A 16,844-nucleotide genomic window follows, 5' to 3' on the forward strand; every position below is an offset into this window, starting at 1 on the left:
CTATAATCAACACTACCTGACCTCTCTTTAGAACATGGGGGAAAGGAAGAAGTCTAGGCCCACTCTCAGATTTAGGTTCATGTTTCTGTGTTGGTGGTATTATTGACAAAGCAGAGGAAATAGCAGGACTAGCAGTTTTTGAAGCTGCAGAGGATGACTTTGGTTTTTGTTGCGTTTAACTTTCGAGACCCAAGGGGTATCCCAAGGGAGCTGTCCGTTAAAGTGTTAGGTATTTGGATCTGGAACTCAGAGGAGAGATTGAGGGTTAGATGATGGGATTCTAAGAGAGGGGAATCTCAGTTTTTAAAGAGTGAACTGTAAGCATATGCTATAGAGGAGATGGAAAAAGATAGATTTAAAGACTAGAAAGGTAAATAAAAGAACAGTGGTGTAGAAATTGGAGAAGAGAAAATATTCAATGTGATGAGAATGCATGTGGTACTTCTATGGTTTGACCTATCCAAATGGGGGGTGCAGAGCAAGATGCACTGGCAGAGAATCTTCCAACCCTGCCAATGCCCTTCAGTTGGAGCCCCCCACCCCCACCCTTTTTTGTAGGGTTGACTGCAGAGGCTACTAGAGGTATTCAAGATAGTCTGTGTTAACAGCTTTCTCCTCTGTGCAACTGGAGTGCATGGTGCCGTCTTTTGCTGTGATTTGATTGAAGCATTCACATTTCTCTTTCTCTAATTGGAGAGCATTTGCTCGTATACTTGAGAAGATTGCCTTTGCTTAATTTAAGATAAAGAATTTCACCTCTGGGTCCTCAAAAGAATCTCTGGGCAAACATCCTCATTTTAACCTTTAGTTACTTGTTTCCTAAGTGGTATCTGAACACGTAGTTTGTATTTACCCAGAAAATGTCAAATGAATGATGTTGCTCTTGACCTCTATATTTATTATAATCTGTGAATATGGCCCACATAAGGCTGATTGCATTGGGTGTTTTTAAAATATACATGTGGGCATGATCATTAGTCAATCTAACAAATTTTCAAAAAACATTTTTGATAATTTTATTATTTTTTAACTGTTTTATTTTTGAGAGAGAGAGAGAAAGACAGAGCATGAGTGGGGGAGAGGCAGAGAGAGGGAAACAGAATCCAAAGTAGGCTCCAGGCTCTGAGCTGTCAGCAACGAGCTTGACATGGGGCTTGAGCCCATGGACCATGAGATCATTGATCTGTGCCAAAGTCGGATGCTCGACTGACTGAGCCACCCAGGTGCCCCCATTTTTGATCATTTTAAAGTGGATTTCATCTGTGAGATGAGATTGGTAAAGGAAGTGAAAAATGATGATTTTGATCAATAAAATGTTCAAATATTTCTTACTCTTGGTAATTTTAGTGACAGTTTTCTTACCATTTCTATGCTTTAGTTTTTGACTCTGGAAAACTGAGTCTACTTGGACTTGAGCCATTGGCCTATTTTGTGTTTCCAGTTTTTGCAAATTGGAACATGTATTACATTTCAGAGTTCCTAAGCCAAAAGTATATTAAAAATCCCCATTTGCTCTTTTCTAATGGAAAAACAAAGTGATCTCCAACAGAGAGGGACTCCCTTTTCTGTGAGCTTGCCTGCAGAACAGGAGAGTATTTGTATGTGAGCTCAGAATCACTGTGCCAAAAAAGGTGGTGTGTTTTGATGTATTCTATCAATCATTTTGTTCTTTTGTTAAGATTTTTATTTTGTGTTTCGCAGAATGTAAATCTGGCTCATTGCCTTTAAATATTCATGTGGAGTCATATATTATCTTAAAAATTTCATGTTTTTCTTGGCATAATTCTTAAATTAGAATTAAGAGCCTCTATAATTTATGAGCCAATCAATTGCGTTTCTGGATATAAAATGGAACCAATCAAGCCAACGGAGTAAAGATGCATAAGTCAAGTTGCTCTGGAAATGAAAATACAGTTGAGAACTATATTCTTCTGCTGGAACAAAACAGATCATCTTTATGAGAGTTATGGGGTAACTCAGTCAAGTCAAATAATCAAGCAATTTGTTTTTGCTATTGTTTCTATTCTGCTGAGGTGATCCCAAATCTGGATTTCTTTTATTATGGACTGAATGTTTGAGGCTACCTCAAATTTCACACGTTGAAGTCCTGTGGTAGTTGGAGATGGGGTCTTTAGCAGGATACTAGAGTTAGATTAGGTCATGAGGGTGGGGTCCTCCTAATGGAATTAGTGGTCTTATAAAAAGAGAAAGTGAGAAAGAGATCTCTTTCTCTATCCACCTGTGTGAACATAACCAGAATGTGGCAAGCCAGGAAACGAGTTCTTGCCAGAAACAGAGTTGGCCTGTGCTTTTATCTTGGATTTCCCAGCCTCAAGAACTGTAAGGAAATAAATTTCTGAAGTTTCAGTTACCTGATCTGTGGTATTTTTGTTATGGGAGTCCAAGCAGACTAAGACAAATATTATGGTCCCTTAGCTGTTTCCTTGTTTCTTCATTTTTCAGAATCTTATTTCATCCTTCATATTTCAGATGCAGACAAATCAATAAACAAAATGTTCAGAGATTGTGAGGTACTGTATGGGACATAAACAGGGTAATGTGATGGAGAAATAGAAGAGTAATAAGGGAAGACCTCTTTTTGGAGATGGCATGGTTGTTGAGAATAAGGTTAATTAATGTTGTGAGGAGTAAGGGAGGGATAGTGTTTTAAGAAGTGGTAATGGCCATCTCATTGATCCTGTGTGCACCCTAGAATCCACTCTTTGTGTATTCTTAATATTAAATAGAAACAGCTGGAAAGAAGTAGACAAAGATGAAGTTTGTTTTGAATTTGGTTAGGGCCTTTGAAAATATAATTTTTTTTTTTACTGAGTACATATGCAAATTATTTAAGAGAAAATAATGGCAAAGTATCTAAAATTGGAACAATTGCTGAAAATGTTGTTAGTTGACATTCTCATCCTTCCTCTGTCCTCTACATTTGGGTTACGACACAATTTTATGTGTCTCCAAATTTTGTAGGATCTCCATTCATGACTGTGAGTGCCTCTCTACAACCTGACATTAGAAACTATGAATGGATTTGGGAATTCAGTGTAGATTTGCTGGAGCGCAGTGTCTTATTTCTACCACATAGGTTAAAGTCGAACCTCTGGAGCCAGATTTCTGCAGCGATTTCCTGGCTGAGGCTCTACAAATGTGGTTGGCACCACACTAGGTGGCTCAGGTAGCCAGGAACTGAGATTATGTTTACCATTTTCATAAACCCTCATGGAATAAATATAGGCTCCAGTCACCCTTTCTTCTACCCCCACTATAGCTGTTAGCAGGAAGGAAGTATCATTTCCATCTCTTGGTACAATGAAAGCTCTGAGAATCTAGTTACAATTTCTCTTAGCAAATGGAATCCCAGCAGTGTCTGTACATAGCTGAAATGCACATGTATTCTCCTCTTCGAGTTTTTTTTTTTCAGACCATGGTTGAAAAATATCTGCTCTTTAAATTATTCCATTGCTTTCCAGAGGAAGTATTAATTACATGACTGCAAGCATAGATCAGGCTGGGATGTAATTACAGGGCTTACTTTGTCTCTGTTGTCCAACAGAATGAGGCAGGAAGTGTGCACGATGCCAGCGGTTTAAGGTGTTCTGGAGCCCATTATGTTTCTGGTTCTCTCAAAAACTTAAGCATAGATCAAATGACAGTTCTGTTGCCCAATTGTCTGGAAAAATGACAAAGCACGTATTACCAGAGATACATTTTTACAAGTTTTATGTTTGTACATCAACACGAAATGCTGTATGCAGCCTTAAAAAGGGAGGCTTCATTCTTATTATCTGTTTTTTCTCTCTTTTGTCATAGTTTGAGTCCATCACTCTATATGGGGGTATCACTTTAAGCAATGATGTAGCTATTAAGATAAAAATGTGTTTGTATTATAGAGTTATGACTTTTTAACAATACTTCTATATAAAATTGGTGTTTAAAAAGATGTCTAACTTCAAATTGGAATGTCAGAATAACAATAATTGCCTCTAAAAAATACCTTTCTATCTCATTTGCTCTTTTTTAAAAAAGTGTTGTTATTTCCTGTGTTGTGATTTTTCATCATTCTTGTAAAAATTGGATCTATTTAAGTTTTTACTTGTTAGTTCTCTTGCAAGTTTCCTTGCAATGATCATGTTCATTCTCAGTTTTTAAGCTCTCTCGTTCAGTTAAAGAAGCGTTTTCATTTTGCCTCTGTTTCCTGTCATTTGGGGTGCTACATCTTCTGAAAGTTCTCCTCTTAACTACACATTTTCCTCTGTCTATTCTCCCATCCCAAATATTATATTTCTTGATATTTTTCTTGTCACTCTTGGGCAATCTGTACTATATCCCTACTCTTTCCTTAAACTTTCACACTATTGGAATGTTTGGTTTCCTCTTAATTCACCCCAACTTACATTCTGAGTGTACATTTTTCTCAAAGCCTGTGTACATATAATCATTTTTAGGACCAGTTACATAACTCTGATCTTATTACTGTTTTTGCAATCATTTTATTTACTTCTTGTTCCAGGTTTCATTTTTCATATTCTTATTCTTGTTGTCTTAAAAACAGGCTGCCAATTTCTATTATACATCAGAGCAGGAGAAATGAACCTCCAGAGTTGTACATGCCTCCTTCTCCCTCCCTTTTTTTTTTTTGATCATATTGATAGTAGCCATCATTCCAGAGACACGGACTTGGATTTCAACGAACATCTCCATTCACTGCTAGAAAAGTAATGCTAAACTGGATTGGTGGATTTGCTTCAGAAGGAAATAAAAAACCATATTTAATGTATTGCAAGATTTGACGTGTAGGTAAATTTATGTGGTAAGGAACAAAAGAAAATATTCAATGAGAAGACCATTAAAATGTTCTGTAATGCAATAGCAGGTGTAGGTGTAGTGATATAAAGCCAAAAGGCCTGGGTCTGAGTCTTGGCTGTGTGTCTTGCGGTGTGGTATTACTGGGCACGCCATCCAAATTCTTCTCTCTTGTCTCACATAAAACGGGAAAAGGTATTCATCTTCAAGAGTTGTCATGTTAAAAATTAAGTAGGATTACTGATATGAAAGTGCCTAATTTTATTTTGTTATCTTCTTTCTGTTTTTAACATTTTTTTTTTTTTGCTAGTCTGTGCTCATCTTGATTAAATTGGTTCTTTGTTTATAAACCTGTACTGAACACTGAGTAAGAAACAGTGATAGACTTTTGGTGGAGGTCACAGAGCATCACACTTAGAAGCACAGGATCTAGTCAAGTAGAACTGTGTTCATCTCTCAGCTTTCCTGCTTCCTATGGGTGTGATCTTGGGCAAGATGCTTAACTTCTTTAAATCTCAGCTTCTTCACCTGTAAATTTGGGATAATAATAGTATGAGACAGAATATAAAGCAATGAAAGGAACTGTTGCATATTTCATCAGGATTCAATCGATGTTAGTGATCACAAGTCAATAGCATTGACTTAAAAACATCATAATATCAGTCAGGAATTTAGTGTTATAGCTGTTTTCTTTAAAAAGCATCATAATATCAGTCAGGAATTCAGTGTTATAGCTGTTTTCTTTCCTTAAAATCTATACTACGTAATGTCTTAACTTCCTCTAGGCATGCAGCTTAACTCCGCTTTGTAAATATAAGTTAACTAAATATAGTTAGTTCTGAATTAGTTCAAATGTTAGATTTCGTTTAAACAAATGCAAACAATATGCTTTGTACTTAGTTTTTGCTTTTAACAGACCACATGTGAATATTTGTAATGAACGTGTAAATGCAAATGACTGTTGCTAAATAAATAATTAAGAGACCGGGTTATTACACAGGAAAGAGCAGAGAACTTCATAACAGTTTTTTCATAACTTGGTTTTATAAACCATTTCTCCCAGCTTCTGGTAGTGTGACCATATACTTATCTGACTCTAAATTTTGATCTTTAAGTTTTCTATAATCTCTGCCTCCTTGCATTTATCTCCTTGGGTCAGAGAAAATAAAAACAGTTTTATTCAGAGAAAAGGGGGGCAGCTCCAAAATACTCTTAATATTTCCCAGGAAGAAAATACAAATACATGGCAGAAATAATGAAGGAATTTCTTAGATTAAAACCTGAGTTTTAAGTAAGTGGTATAGGAGAAGACCAACATAAATACATGAAATATTTCAATTATGGATTATTTTTTTAAAGTGATTGAAATATTAGCACTTTCCGTCATAGAGACTTGAACTCTTAAGTAAGTTTTTTTTTTGAAAATTTAGAAAATATTTTTTATTGTTTTGAGCTCTTAAGTAAGGTTTTGGCAGAAGTTTTAAGGAGATAAATTTTAATACCTAGATAAGGATTATTTTAATAAGAATATGAATTTTTGATTATTCATACATGTCCCCCTAATTCTTGAAAATGGTTTGATGTACTTAACATTCAGTTATGATTTGTTTACATCAATTTTTTCTAGCATATTTATTTTGCATAAGGAAAAGAAATATTTGTGGTGGAAGAGATGGCTATTTGCCAAAAATGAGTATTCTCTCTTCTGAGTGCAGAGCTGTGTTTGGGAACTATCTGCCCATTTTCCCACGGGGGGGGGGGGTGCTTCCCTGCTCCACCTGCTCTGCGGTTAAGAGCAGTCATGTGACTGAGGCACAGTCAACGGAACAACAGAAAGAAAACACTCCTCTAGGCCTGCCCCTTACAACTCTCCCAGGATTCACTCCTGCCCTGTTCCATTTCTGGCTGGCTGGATTGGAGAAGACCCCTGGGGTGACCTTAGTAGAACCCGAGTTCCAGGCTGACTGCGGGGAGAAGGCTCTCCAGCTAGCCTGGACTTCGGACGCTTCCGTGGGATATTAAGAGTGTGGAATTAAATCTTAGTTGTGTGGAATTAAATCTTAGTTGTGTGAAACCATTCAGTTTTGGGAGTTTTCGTAACAACTTGCATTAGTACATTTTCTTAGCTACTTCCTGAATCCTTACAAATTAATACAGTCACCACTTTAATGCCAGGTGGTTTGGGGGTTAGGGACGGCAGCACCCACACAATTGAAAATTGGGTATTAGCTTTTGACTTCTCAAACACTTAACTACTAGTAGCCTGCGGTTGACTGCAAGCATTACTGATAACATAAACTGTTGATTAAAATATATTTTATATGTTATATGTATTATGTACTATATTCTTAAAGTAAGCTAGAGAAAAGAAATTGTTTTAAGAATATCATAAAGAGAAAATACATTTACTGCACTGTACTGTCTTAATTTTTTTAATGATTTATTTATTTTTGAGGGAGAGAGAAAGAGAGACAGAGCGCAAGTTGGGGAGGGGCAAAGAGAGAGGGAAACGCGGAATTCGAAGCAGGCTCCAGGCTCCCAGCTGTCAGCACAGAGCCACTCCAGCCCCCCACCAGACACACACACAGGGCTTGAACCCAGGAACCGTGAGATCATGACCTGAGTCATAGTCGGTTGCTCAACGACTGAGCCACCCAAGCACCCCTGTGCCATGTGTTAGTGAAAAAAAGATGAGTGCATAAGTTGACCCATACAGTTCAAGCCCATGTTGTTCACGGGGCAGCTGTATAACCCAAAGTTATGATATTATATTGTTTATAGCTCTTATGCAATGTTTATAGCTTTTATGCAGCATACCAAAACAGCCTGTCACTTAGCATAGAGGTACTTTCACTGCAATGATCAGGAACCTGCATTTACAGATTTAAGAAAAATCTTTATTAATAATGTATTAACCCTCTCCTCATACCTTGTTCAATTTTATATAATTCTTAATATTGCAAAGACCTTACATACCTTTCAACTACCAAAAATTAAAGAACTGACACTCCCTTAGCCCAGAGAATAAAACTCTTCAAATCTCGAACTGTCAGAAAAGACGTGTCTGAGTGATGATTCAACACTACTCTCCTGATTCTACCCTGAATTTTTTTGGTAGTTTGCATAACCCCAGAAGCAAATCCTGAAACAGGCATTCAAGTTCAAATTACTTATTTGAGAGATAATTTCAGGAAATGTCAGTAGAGAGAAGGAAAGTGAAATAGGGAAGGAAAGGCAGCCATTAACAAATTCGTTAGCAAGCAGCTTATTACTGGGCACAACCACATTTTGCTTTCACTGAGAAAACATGGGTGTGTTTCAGAGTTACCACCAGGTGGGGAGAGCAAGCTAGAATATTTGTACACCAAACTCCCTTCTGTCATTGGTTGAGGGATGCTCCTAGGGGCCGTTAACTCTTAAATTTTAAGTGGCTTTGGTAGCCAGATAAAATATAAAGGCAACAAGACACATGTGTAAGCAGTTGCAAGTTGCGACAGCAGGTATTGAAATAATATATGTGGGGGGATCTGATTGGGACACCAATGATAATTGCTCTCACTTCAAAGTCATACTCACAGAACAGGAAACATAGAAAGGGAAACTATAAAACTTTGACATTTTCAGTGACTATTTTATTTTAGAATATGTAAATTGTATACAATATATACATGAATCTCTTTTTAGCCTATTTTTAATTCCTATAACATCAAGGGCAGACTTTTCATTTCTCTGTGTGACTATTTCTTTTAGTATCTTATCCGTGTTTATCTCTTAGATATACCACCTGATTTTGTCCTCTGGACATCTGTTTTTGGTTTTTTTTGTTTTTGTAAAACAAAAACAAAGAAACCTCTTAATTTTGTTCAGTGATTTTGGGTTAGTTTCTTTGCCATAATCTTCATTTGGACAGTTCTATTAATTTGGTTTTCCTAAAAGAGTGATGGTGTATAAGTTTAGATCCTGAAGAGGAGAAAGAAAGGGAATGTATTAAAAATCATATTTGTGCCTCCTATTCCTCTGGTCAGGGCAGATATCACTAGTGGATTTCATCATACCCTTTGAGAGACACTTTACCCTGAGTTTCAATCACGTTTGTCAGTATCACTAACCTTGTGTCATGTTCCCCTTCCAATGAGTTCTTTTACAATTAAAATCACAAATTTTGATCAGTTCAACAGCCTACCTTCTCCTCATCTATCCCTGGGTTTCAGAATGCTTCTGTAGTAACTTGCATACCAACCAGATGAATACTGTTACCGTTTGTCTTCCCCAATTTCATTTGGATTCTGTGACTTGACGATGTCTGGTAATGTTTAGATGTCGCCCTAGTCACCTCTGTTGCTTTCTCCACTGAAACGATTTTTATTACTTATAACCTTTCTATCACAAGTGTCAGAAAACCAGCTTGAACTAGCTTAAGCAATCGGAAGAAATTTGTTAAAATCTGGGATGTCTCAGAGAATAAAAGGATGGGAATAGGACAGGTCTTCAGTAACACCTGGAACCTGGGGATTACATTCCATTTCTCTCCATCATGTGTTTATTGTCTTCTTTACAAATCTACTTATTTTTTTTTTGGTGCAGATCACATCTTCTCTGTAGGAAACATGGGAAGGAAACATGGGAAACATATGGTAGGAAACATGGGAAAAACAAAGAAGGGACAATAGGACGTGGCATTCTGATTTCTGTCATAAAACCTGGATTACTAGAAAGACACTGACTTTAAGGCCCAGTGCCAGAAATTCTAGATGGATGCTCTGGTTGGTTATTCTTGAGTCTGATGCCCAGGTCTGGGCTAGTCAGCTATGGCCTAGGAGGCATATTTGTGGTAGAATATCTGGGCAGTTCCAGTGGGAAGACATGGATGAAGCACAGCAGACAGGACAGTTACTGGAACTATGAGGATGGCGGACAAATGCTACCATAGACACTGATTCATCAACCTTTTCTACTTTCCTTAAGTTGTAACCTCAAAATCTTGCCATTTGTGACAACATGGATGGACCTAGAGACTATTAGGCTATGTGAAATAAGTCAGATGGAGAAAGACAAAAAAACGTATGATTTCCCTTATATATGGAATCCAAAACCAAAACAGACGAATAAACAAACAAAATAAGAAGTAGAAACAAACCCATAAATATAGAGAATAAACTGATGGTTGCCAGGGGCACGGAGGTGGGGGGAGGATCAAAGTGGCTGAAGGGAAGTGGGAGATACAGGATTCCAGTTATGAAATGAACCAGTCATGGGGATAAAGGGTACAGCATAGGAAATAGAGTCAATGGTACTCTAATAGTATTGTATGGTGACAGATGGTAGTGACACTTGTGGCAAACTTAGAATAATGCATAGACTTGTCGAATCACTGTGTTGCACTCCTGAAACTAACATAAATTGTGCATCAACTATACTTCAGCAGAAACAAGGAGGAAAAATTGTAACCTCAAAATCCTTCATTCTTCTAAAAAATGACCTTACTTTCTATTTTATGAAATTAATATGAACATGTACCTAAAACTTTGTTCCTTTTTCTAACCTTCCCCACTTTTATAATAAAATAGTTGCACTTCATACTTAGGGTGAATTTCTGGCTCCTTATTATTTTTGCTCTGTCATGTTGTCTTTGAAGTGGTCCCCACGACTCTTGCCTTTACACTGTCTGCTTCAACTCACACACTATTGCTAGATAAATCTTCCAAATCAGTTTTCTCCATAATGCTCTCTTTGGAGGTGCTTTCTCAGGATACTTATTCCAATAAAATATGGTAAAAAAAATCTATTCAGTTTGGCATTCCGGACTCTCTTGTCCAAAACATGCTGCACCTGCTGCCCAGATCTACCTCTTATTGCTCCCCTCTATGTATATATTACGCTTTAGAGGCTCTCATGCATTTTTAAAACAGATTCTGAATTTTTGTACTTCAGTGCTTTTCTTCTTTTGCTGCCAATATCTGTAGTTCTATTTTTACATTTTGAAATTTCATTTACCTTCCAAGAGGAGCCACCTCTTCTGAAATGTGTTCCTTTGTCCCCCTACTGAAATATTTTGATCTTTTTACAAAGGCCAGTGTCCCTTGAACTCTGCTTCTATTGTGGTCACTGGAGGACTTGTGTTAGTCTGTGCATTAATCTAAAATTTTAATCCAAACATTACATAGAACTAACACTCCTTGTGTTAAAAAAAAAGTTAGACTTATTTAGAATAGACCTACTTATTTAGAATAGACTTCATGTGATCCAATGGGAAATAAATACCTTTGCAAGTTTTCTCCAGTAGAGTCCACTTGAATACAATATTTGCCACAAATACAGGCTTTACTGAAGGTTACATAGAGGCTTTAGTTGAGGGGTTTACATAAAAAACACATGCAGCTTTTGTGGACACCAGAGCTGTCCATACAGTTTCTAGGTAACATACACATAAGTAGTACAATTTTTAGGTACACACAGCATTCCGTCCTGTGGACTCTTTCCTTTAACATCCATGTCTCTTCTGCTCCTTTACTTCTTTCACAAGAGTAGGGATACCTGGGTGGATCCGATTCTTGATTTCAGCTCAGGTAATGATCTCACGGTTTGTGGGTTCGAGCCTTGTGCTGTCAGTGCAGAACCTGCTTGGAATTCTCTCTCTCTCTCTCTCTCTCTCTCTCAGCCTCTCTCTGCCCCTCCCAACTCACATGTGCTCTCTCTCCCTCAAAATAAATAAATAAATAAATAAGCTTAAAGAAAACATTAGTTCTTTCATAAGAGCAAGATATCAACATCCTTTGTGCTTTCTTTCCATTTCCTTCTTTAGAGTAAGTTCTCTCTGAAGTCTTGACATAGGCCAACATCCTTCTTATGCATTTTACTGAATTTCAGGCAGGGGTTGGATCTTTATGGTCGTTGAATCTCTTGTAGCAACAGCAAACATGCCTCGCGCACACTTGAATTACTAGGGAGCACTGAATGACTCAGACGTTAAATGTCCCGTTGATTCTACATATTCAAGTAATATGGGGACAGAAACAAAACTAGAATTATGGAAGATGTATCAAACTTTCAGCTTTGCCTTTTAAACTTGGAAAGATTCTAGCAATTATGAACATGTCTTCCTGTGAATTTACACCAGGACATTCCTTCCTTTGTGAGGTAGTGAAAAGTAGAAGGGAACGAAATATGTGATGTAAATGAAATTAGTAGCTTGTATGGGAAAATGTATTGGGGAGAACATTCATATTCATAAATAATTTTATTAGCTCTGTTGCTGGTTTCACTTATCTACAGGAAGTGTCTTCAGTACGAGATATTGCCCTGACAACTTAAATAGTCTTCCAGTGCTTGGAATGACTTTAATGAATTCTCTTATTTTCCCCAATATAAGAAGAATTAATTCTTTATGAAGTCATAATTAGGAATTTTTTTCAATGGTTTGGATTGCAAAACTCATCCATGTACTAATTAAGAACATCATTCTCTTATGACTGAATTAATTTTTGCATGAATGTGGCTTTTAGAATGGTATACTGGAGGTAATCTTCCAATAATTTTATATTGTTCATAGTTTGCCAATGAAAAACTTTTTTAAAATAAAATTATTTGAAAGGATAGAAACTTCAAAATATCAATTTAAAACAATAAATGTGGAATTTTCTCCTTGACTACAAATTTTACTGGGTCACATGAGCTAGGTTGTTGAAGCATATTTTGGTAGAAATTATTGTCCTGAGTGCACCAGATATGCATATTTTATTAGTCAAGTTTAGATCAGAGAAACAGAGCCACTAGGAGTAACAAAGACTTGGGGGTTTATCATAGGGATTTGACTGTACACATTTGTAGGAACTTGTCAAAGAGTTTATATAAGCTATTTTTCTACATTGGATGCTGGGCCTGAGGTCAGCAGGGCAGGCCAGCAAGGAGGAAAGATGGTGAAATCGGTGAGGGTCAGGACAAATTTGTAGCAACGAGGGAAGCTGGATCCCATGTAGGTTTCTTGCCACCACCAAGCCTCGACATCAGCGCTGCTGGTGACTTGAGTGAGACTACTAGCATCCTTCATGGTGGAGCCCAAATCATGGAGCTCATGGAGCCCGGCTCATGGAGCCCCGCTCATGGAGCTGGCCTAACAGTCAGAGAAACTAGATGGAGAGAGAGTGCTATTGTGGCCACAGGAGCTGCACACACCCTAGGGTCGGGGGAAGCTGCAGGAGGAGAGCCGGTGGTGGTTGGATTTGCTGCAGGCTGGCTGAGATCCACTTAGACTGGGTGAGTCAGCCGGGCAGAAAACAACACACCACAGTTGAAATGACACCCTGTGTCTGATGTTGACCTTCGTGGTGTAAAAGGATACGGCTGCTTCTTCTTTCCACCTTTCAGCTATCACCCTAAATATCTCTCGTGGTTCACAGGGACTTGGAACTTTGAAAGGAATTCTGAAAATCATAGCTCCAGCATAGACGAGCTGACATGGCACACATCACCTCGCATACGTTAAAAACAAAACATGAAATAAAAATCCAAACAATCTCATCTTCTCCCTGGAACAAAGACTTAATATCTTTTGGTCAATAGTATGCTTTCCTCAGGATTTTCATTAGAGCTTCACTGCCTGCATCAGATAACATCTTCGGAAGTCTCATCCAGGTCACCTTTCCTCCAGACACACTGGATAAGATCTTAATTGCCACAGATATTAAGAGAAGATAGTGAGATAATAAGGGATGCAACAGTCATGTGATGTGGTAATGTCAGTCTGGCCCTGGAAGCTTTAAGAAAGCTATTGGGTAATAAGGACTTGGAGACTTGCATGTTTAACTTCTTCATCCATGGTGACCTGATGGGTATGTTTATCATGATGGTAAAGGTCTTGCATTCAAATTCAAACCCCTTCTGAGAGGACTGGAGGACTATTTAAGTTATCGGGGCAGTCCAATAATGAACCAGGGCTTCATACAAACCATTAGTGAAAAGTGCTAGAATACGTGTAACACACAGGGCAATAAACAAAGAGAGCCTTGTGTGGCATGTAAGAGAAGTATAATGCCTACAAACTGCCCAAGGCTTTGAAAGCAATTTACTGAGAAACCTTTTACAGTGGCTCACTTTGAACCACTGATAATTAACCAAACAAATAATTCAAAGTATGTCCAACTGGTTTCAGCACATTTCCTTAGGGAGTTGTAACATTTTAAATTTCATATTATGATACTGTTGGATCAGTGGCTTCAGTGGCAGCATGTAAACATAAAAAGCTTGATTCATGATCATATGGGTTATGACTTGAGATCAATATTTTAAATGATGTAATAGAAAAGCAGCAAGGAATCTCTTGTAAGTAATAAACAGCAATTGAGCCTTAGTCGTGGGCATAGGGGTCATTATGAAATCTGCCAAGTCTATAGACTTATGCTTACACAAATTATCGAGTGATAAAAGAGATAACATTTCCTCATAATAGCAATGTAATTTCATCACTTATTAAATACTATAGATGTATTCATGTATGGCACCAGGAAACCAAAACTGTTATTCTTACCACTTATTCACGCAAGGTCTGAAGTTTAGCAGTTGATGTTCCTGCCTGGCAGGAAATCTCTTTTTTTTTTCCTCCATCTTGATATGCAGATGTAAAGCTTGTCTTACTCATACTGTGTGGCATTATGGAAGAGGAAGTTTGGGCCAGAAGAACATCTTCTTAAGGGATCTGCTAGTGCTAGTTTCTACTTCTTTATCATGAGGAAGGAGGCGCCACTATTTCTTTCTCACAGGGTTACCCTGAGGATCACTGAACATGGTAGAAGACAAAGTGAGTTGTAGACAGCAAAGTACCATGACAATGATAGTTAATTTCTGATTTGCATCTCAGGTTTGTAGTGCCTCAGGGGCTAGTGACAAAGGGCAGTCATTCATGTAGAAGGGCCTTATTGAGATGTCTCTGTTTTATTTGTGAAACTTACTCACTTTCTGCTCTAGACATACTCTTCTGGATGCTCACTGAAAATACACATAATTTTATCTTTTTCATAGCTTAACATTCTTTTCTGATGAACTGGGAAGTATGAACTGAATATGGGACACAGCGTCATATTTGCTTTTTCTACTTTCATTATTCTAACTGCTCATGTACAGCAAAATCTTCGATTGCAGTTTACATATTACTCATTTCCAGATTTGATTTGCAAAACTGTTTTGGGACATGGGATTGCCTTTTCAGTAGATACAAGCACCCTTTTCACTCCCTTTCTTCTACTCATTCCACAGCCATTCAGTCCCCCATTCTTTGGTCTATCAGCAGACTCCTGCCAACACTACATTTTTTTTTAAATCTTGTCTGGATCATTGTGTTGGTTGATTTTCCAACATTCCTGTCCAACTAAAACCAAATCTTGAGTTTTTTCAACTCCTTGATTTCTTTGTTCCTATTCCAAGCTCAGGGAGATTGCTAGAAAAAATCAAGCATCCTGAATCCACACATACCCTTGTAAATGTCCTGTCTGGACTTAGGTGGAACTCACCTAACCATAGGCAAAATGAACATACCAGCCAAATAATTGTGTTTACAAAATGCATTCTCCTGAATCAAGCCTCCACTGCCCACAGGCTTTGTTCTCTTCTGCACTGCTCAGACTCTGACCCTTTGCCTCCTCATTCCATCTGTGTTTGCCCCATTTCCAGTGTTGGCATCTTAGCTTATTCTTCCCAACCTCATCGGCTAGCTTCAAGGTAATCTGTGTGGGTTGCTATGTTTAAACTGATTATCCAATATTTTGAATAGCCTAGCTTGTCCCCAGGACTATGTCTTTTGAACTTCCCCCATGGATAGCCTCAAAAGGTTTGGTGTCTTCCAGATCTGTCCTTTTCTGAGAGGATCAACAGTTAGAAATTGGTTTCCAACCCTAATTGAACCCACATTCCCCTTGGCAATACTTTTCTTCACTATTCTAAGCAACATTGTTTTCCTGAAGCACACACTGCCAATCTTACCCCTTTTCTCATACTGTGTTGCTCTAGGCCTTTCATGTTTAATCAGTGACTTTCTCTTTTGCTTCCCAGAAAAAACAGAAGTCATGAAAATGCACACTCCTGTCATCCCTCCTCCCATATTTGTCCCCTCACAAATTCTACTATTTTCTTCAAATCTCAGAGGAAGAAATTTTCTCCATCTTGTTCAAGGGTGTCCCCTCTCTTTTCTCCTGACTGTGATCCTGAAGTCTCATTTTCAGCCCCCAAGCATGTTGAACTCTTCCTATTGCTTACAGAACACACACACCTATCACCTATAAGCCTGTTATTATCATTCTATTTTCTTATTTTCTTTTACTCTTTCAATTTTTGTAGAAGTAGCTTCCCTTAATGCTGCTGCACCTGTCTGCCTACCTTCTCTAAGGTGGACTTCTTTTGCTTATATCATTTATTTGTTTGCTCATGATTGCATTAATTCTAGATGTATTTATTGAGTTCTTGTTATATATCAGCCTGATTCCATACCCTGCTACATCCAGGTCTCCACGCTTCCAGAATTGCTTTCTAAAAAATTATGTTATTTACTTGCTTGGGATCCTTCACTGGCTCCCCAATGCTCTTTAAAGTCCAACCCCCCTGCTTAGCATGGCTTGTGAGGCTCTTCATGTTCTGGAACCCATCCTCCAAGCTAGTGTCATCTCTGAACCCCCTACACCTCAAACTCTGCCCGCAAGACAAAGTGACTTCCTTCACTAACTGTGCTGTGCTTTCTCTTGTTGTTCGTCTCCACACATACTGTTTTCTCTGCCCAGAATACTTGACTATCTTTAGCTCTCCCTTTTGCTTTTTTACACCTTTCCAGCACTTAACTGACATGCAACCACTCTCGGGAAGCCTTTTGGTCTCTTCTGCAATTGATCTGGTGCTCCACCTCTGTAGTCTCTCAGCACATGAGGTTTCATCTCCATATCTTGGTTTTACTCTTTTATTATCCTGTTTACTAGTTTGTCTCCACTAGACCATAAACCCCATGTGGGAAGCAACTTTCTTTTTATTGTTTACTATTTTATCTCAGAATA

This window comes from Prionailurus viverrinus, chromosome A1, assembly GCF_022837055.1.
Source record: "Prionailurus viverrinus isolate Anna chromosome A1, UM_Priviv_1.0, whole genome shotgun sequence".
Taxonomy (NCBI): Eukaryota; Metazoa; Chordata; class Mammalia; order Carnivora; family Felidae; genus Prionailurus; species Prionailurus viverrinus.